The sequence below is a fragment of the Molossus molossus genome, unplaced genomic scaffold (assembly GCF_014108415.1).
Source record: "Molossus molossus isolate mMolMol1 unplaced genomic scaffold, mMolMol1.p scaffold_m16_p_11, whole genome shotgun sequence".
NCBI lineage: Eukaryota > Metazoa > Chordata > Mammalia > Chiroptera > Molossidae > Molossus > Molossus molossus.
Genome location: NW_023425346.1, coordinates 88,332,856 through 88,339,370, shown reverse-complemented (window position 1 = coordinate 88,339,370; position 6,515 = coordinate 88,332,856).

Genomic DNA, 6,515 nt, shown 5'->3' with positions numbered 1-6,515 from the left:
CGAAGACCTAAAGATTAAAGATTAAGTGTTCGATTCCATACTTCCCATAGTAGAAGCAAAACAAGTGGACATTCGTTTGAGTTTTTGATTCCACATCATAAAATAGCTTGAAATCTGCGTCTCTTCGCCAATCAGTCAATAATATTTTATTCAAGCCAGAGAGGAATGATGATTTAATGGGGAAGGCAGAATACCTTTCTTAATTCATTAAAAATAGGAAAAGGGAAACTGAATATATTTGTTGCCACAAAACAAATATACATATATTGCTGTCTACAGAAACCTTTAAAAGTGTCCTTTATTGGAATTACATTACAAAATAATACTATTATCTATCTTTTGTTCTTCATCTGGGGTTGGCAGTTGCAGAAAGGAGTCTATTTTCTCATTACTATAGAGGTAAAGAAAGAGTTCTAGGAAAGTTATTTCAGAGGATGGATGGTCTGATCATAAGTTCCTAACGGGAGCCCCTGCGTGGTTGAACATCAGCCTATGCACCAAGAGGTGGCCAGTTCTATTCCCTGTCAGGACACATGGCCAGGTTGTGGACCCGATCTCCAGTGGCCAGTTGATGTTCTCTTTCATCAGTGTTTCTGTGTCTCTTTCCCTCTCCCTTCCTCTCTCTCTAAAACCAGTTTTTCAAAAAATTCCTATCTGGGCAGGTCATGGTGGGTAATCATGCCCCAGTCCTATAAAAGGTTTATCTTTACCTTAAGCAAGCCATGTTCATTGTTCTTTCTTTTTCTTTATTGATTTTTGAGAGAGAGAAAGGGAGAGGGAGATAGAAACAACATTAATTGTTCGCCTCCTGCATGCCCCCACTGGGGATTTGGCCCACAACCTGGGCATGTGCTCTGACCAGGAATCAAACAGGTGACCTCTTGATGCATGGGTCGACGCTCAACCAGAACCACACTGGCAGGGCCTGTCCATTGTTCTTGTACATCTAGGCTAACACATCGTTGAAATACCAGGAGTAATACCCCTAAAAGGGCTTAGTAACCCTAACCTGTAATCCAATCCACGTCTTTGTTTGCTCCAATTTACTCCTTAATTTCAAATACATAAAAGAAGCTGCAAAACTGTCATTCTTGGGAACATTTGGGATCTTGCTCTCTTGCATATGTTGTCAGTTTGGCTCAAATAAACTCTGGTAAAAATTCTCCAGAGGTTCAGACACTCCTTATGTTGACATTACCCACATGCTGTTTATTTGTTTTTATCTCAAATCTTCAATTCTTCCAGTCTCTTTTTTATTCCCCCAAATGGATAGCTCTTGGCTAGAATCAAGAGCTTGTGGATGAAAAAGGGGCCACATACAAAACCTGACGATCTCAGGGGAGGCCTCTATGGTGGACCTTATAAGCTCAGACCCAAAGTAACCACATAGGATGGTCTGAAATGGAAACTTCTTAACTAAAAACAAGTCCTGGGGGGTAGTCATGTCCTAGGCAGGTATCTTCTTTGATAAAGATCAACCTTTACATTAATGGAGTCTGTCTGTAGTCTTCTGCATCTATGATAACATACCCTTGGATTGTGAGAGTAATTCCCTTTTTTCAGACCACTCAGGGCACAATCTCTCACCAGAGCACACCACAGAAACTGTCATTGTTGTCTTGTTGCCCAAATTCCATCTCTATATGCTGTCAATGTTGATTGTTAACTATCCTTCTGTAGCCACCAATGTAAAGGAAGTGTTTATCTCTTCATTTGACTCTTTATCCTGTCAGAGATGTCCCCGTTTGCTTTCTGCCATCTCCCTAATCTACTACCAATGAATTTTATGTAACCCTCCTTCCGTCTCCTCTTTTGACTGTAATATGTGGAATAAACTGCAAAACTGCCATTCTCCAGAGCATTTTCTCAATCCATTGAGATTTTGTTTGCTGGCAATTGTCTTCAGTTTGGCGCCGAAAACTCATAAAAATTCTCTGCAGGTTCAGACATGTCTTACGTCGACAAGCTGTACTTTATAACCTCTGAAAATGTGAACTCCTTGCTAAAGGAAGAATATTTCTTCCTTTTCTAAGAAAAGTATGTTAAGATCATCCCAGTGTCTTCAGAGTGTGTTTGCCAATTTTGAATTTAAGAAAAGACAAATTTCATAGCTCACAATAAAGGAAATTTCCCTGACCGCTTAGGTTGTGGATGGAAAAGGGTGATCTATGGAAAGCGACTTCAAAGGCTGAGTTAATCCTAAACTCTTAGGAGGCAGGTCATGTTAGGTAGTCATGCCCCCGGGCTGCAACTTCTTTAGTGGAAGGTTTTAAACCAGCCCTGTCCACTGTTCTTGTGCATCTAGATTAACACACCTTTGAAATACCAGAAATAATACCCCTCAAAGAAGTAATTAAATCTCAAATAAGCACAAAATTTTCACTATCCTGTAATCCAGCAGTTTCCAACCACTGTGCTGCAGCACACCAGTTTGCCCCAAGAATTTTAAAAAACATGCGATACCTGACTATTTAGTCAGGGGCACTGACCTCTTTTCCTTTAGATTGTCAAATAAAAAAATGACAACAGCCCTGGCCGGTTTGGCTCAGCGGTTAGAGCGTCAGCCCGCGGTCAACAGAGACCCGGGTTCGGTTCCCTCTAAGGGCATGAACCTTGGCTGCAGTTTGTCCCCGGCCCCTAGTTGGGTCATGCGGGTGGCGGCCACTTGATGTGTCCCTTTCACATTGATGTTTCTCTCTCTCCTGTCTCTCCTTCCTCCTCTATCTGAATAAAAAATGGAAATATGTCCTTGGGTGAGGATAAAAAAAAATGACAACAGCCAACACAACAATAGCCATCCAGTGTGAATGCATCATAATCATATCTATTTTTTCTGTGAGATCAGCAAAAAATATATTTTTTGGTGTGCTGCATAATTTTAGTAATTAGTTTCTGTGTGCCATGAGATGAAAAAGTTTGAAAAATCGCTGCTATAATCCAATCCCTGTCTTGCTTTCTCTAATCTTCCTTAGGTATCCGGTTTAATTTCAAGTTCATACAAGAAGCTGCAAAACTGTATTCTCAGGAGCATTTGAGATCTTGCTCCCATGCATATTTCATTAGTTTGGCTCAGTAAACTCTTATAAAAATTATCTGTAGGTTTGGATGTTTCTTATATCAATAAGGTTTTTATAGAAAATAGAAAGCAGAGAAAAAAGAAAATAATACTAAGATTTAGTAATAAGAGAAAAATAAACAGTACCTAGACACTCGGCATTTGTCCTGCATGTGAATTTCAAATATTCAGTTTAATAAATATTTATTGAGCTCTTTCTGCCTAAGTAGCAGAAATACAGTGTTAGAAAAACAGAGATGGATGTCATTTAATCACTGTATTTAAGGAACTCATGATGAAATGAAAGTATATAAACAGAGGTACAACTAGAAAATATTAATAGAAAGAGAAAACATGATTTTAAATTGATTTTTGCAAAGGACCTTTGGAATGCTGCCATATGTCTTAAAAAGAATGAACTTTGGTTCCAGACTAAGACACAACTCTAGTCACTTCAATATGTTTATAAGATGAATTCTAATTAATCTCTTGATAGTTTTAAAGTTTAGACTTGATAACTACCTCATATGTTAATGGCAAGAACAGCAAATGAATTTTTTGCTAACTTTGTGATCCTGACCACATCACTGTATCTTGGGGAAGCTTTGTTACCTTGTCTGTGATACAGGAATAATATTTTGTAGGCTTCATCAGATTGTAAGAAGCAAATCACTCTATTAAAAGTACAAACTGAAAAGCGACTAAGAAAGGTAATAAAGAAGTGTAATTTGCCTGGCTGGTGTAACTCAGTGGATTCAGCAACATCCCATGGACTGAGAGGTCCTGGTTCAATTCCCGATCAGGGCACATGCCCAGGTTGCAGGCTTGATCCCCAGTGGGGTGCATGTGGGAGGCAGTCAATCAATGTGTTCTCTCTCACATCGATGTTTCTATCTCTCTCCCATCCTCTCTCTTTAAAAAATCAATAAAAACATGTTTTTTAAAAAAGTGTAATTCACTTCTTGGTTTATTCCCTTGATGCAGTTGACTAAGTGTGTCACAAACAAGCTAGAATATTAGAAATAAGAGACATCCCCACAAAGACGTAAACTCATTTTCTAAGGGTCTATCACTAACATTACTGTTTCAGACAGAAAAACACATGCATAATAATCACATTTTTATTTCTTCTCTTCTTACTTCACACCCTTCCCAAAGGAAGTTTAAAGACCCTGAAATCATCTTTTTTTTTGTTTTTTATTCTCACCCAAGGACATTTTTTCATTTTCTATTCCGATAGAGTGGGAGGGAGGGAGGGAGGGAGAGAGAGAGAGAGAGAGAGAGAGAGAGAGAAACATCGACGTGAAAAAGACACATTGAGTGGCTGCCTCCCACACGACCCAACCAGGGCCGGGGACAAACGGCAACCAAGGTACGTGCCCTTAGCAGGAACCAAACCCGGGTCTCTCCGGACCACAGGCCGATGCTCTAACTGCTGAGCCAAACCGGCCAAGGCTGAAATTATCTTTATATACCTAAAAATATTCAATATATATAAGAGATTTCAGTTTCTCAAGTGTGCTGTCATCTGTTTTGCCTCTATGTTTGTTCCTTGTGTAAACATCACTTCCTCCGAAAAGTCTCCACCCCACACTCCAATCTGGGATCTCCTGCTGGACTCTAAGGATTAGTGAAGTTGCTCCATCTGGAGTCGACTCCTTCCAAGGGTTGATCCACTCATGTGGGTAAAGTCTGGCATATGAAGTGATTCCCAGGAGCTTGGTAATTAGATTAATATATTAAGTATTAGCTACAAAATCTCTCTCTCTTCTAGAGTAGTTAAACTATTTTATAACATATTAAGAAATTTGAATATTTTCCTTGAAGGTTTTGGGGCTGTTTGGAAAAGAAAAGTTGGCAATAACACAAAGAATAAATTAGAACTGGAAGGAGGGAAACCAGTTGGAAAGGTTTTGCACTAATCCACAAAATCTCCAACCAGAAAGCACGGGAAAGGGGATATTTATATGAGATGATCAAGGGTTACAACCAACAACACATGGAGATCAATTACATGAGGAAAATACGAGATGGAAAGAAACAAGGGAGACTCCATCATTTCTAGCTTGATCATCTGAATGGCTTGTGAACTAAAAAAAAAAAAAAAAATGCAGGAATGAAGAGTTTGGGCAAGTGTTTAATTTTAGTTGAGGTCAATGTGAGAGTTTGGGTAAATAAATTTGAGTTTTTAAATATTGATTTGAAGTATAAATAACTGCCTAAAAAATATGGTAAGTTTTTGGAAATAAAAATGCAAATCAGGAATGAATGTGAGGCTAAACATAAACAAATTTGGAAATTAATGGCATTGAAGTAGGAGTTGAAGCCTGAGAAGATAAGCTTGCTTAACTAGGTTCAGCAAATAGCCTAAGTCAGAAGGCCAATGAAGGGACATTTGTTCAAGCAAATGTTTAATGTCCTAAGAGTTCATGTGCATTTTAACCATTTAGTCTTCATATAATAAATAAAGTGGCTGATAGAGTAATAAGAAATTGATATCATGTCAAGTTTCAGCTGATGAATCTTTATGGAGGGTGATTTTTATTCAGTCACTCACTACTTTATTCAAAAATTATTTACTGAGGACTTACTACACACCAGGCCTAAGGGTGATGAGGATACAAACCTGGATCAAACAGACAAAAAATAATCCTTGCTTCCTTGGAGTTTACATTCTCAGAGAAGAATATAAACAACAGAAATGCATAAAATCTACAGTGTGCTAGATAAGGAGATACTTTATCACTATAGAAAAAAATAAAGCAAAGGGTGGAAGAAAACTGCAATTTTAAGGAGGCTTGTCAGAGAATTTCACACTGAGAAGATACTTCTGAGTATCTGAAGTGGAGAAGGGTAGGAAGCCGCAGGGTATTTGGAGAAGAATATCCAGGCAGAGAGAATAGCTAGTGCAAAGGCCCTGCACATGGAGTGTGCCTGTATTGTTGAAAGAACAGCATGGAGGCTAGTATGGCTGCAATAAAGGGACCAAGACGAAGAGGAGAAAGTGATGTCAGCAGTCAGGTTGTACAGGGCTGTCTGGGCCCTTGTAAAGACTTTGGCTTTTACATTGAGTGAGAAAGGGAGACCTTTGAGAGTTTTGAGCAAGAGAGATGTCCAGATTATGTTTTAACATGCTCATTCTCATTAGGAACTGAAGGCAGTCAAGACCCTATGAGCTCATGAGAAACTTTTATCTCTCCCTTAAAGAATTTAAATTTGCAGCTTTGTCCATTATAAGAGTTATTACCAGAGATACTTTTTAATGATACATCTATATAGGAAAGGGCAAACATCTAATTATTGAACATCTTCTCTTTCCTCTTTTTATTAATTTATTTTTGTTACAGATGTTTCTCCTTTTCCCCCATTGACACCATCCTTCTGATCCCACCTCTTCCCCTACCCCAGCATTGTTGTCTATGTCAATTGGTTACGCATACATGCATGTAAGTTCCTTGAT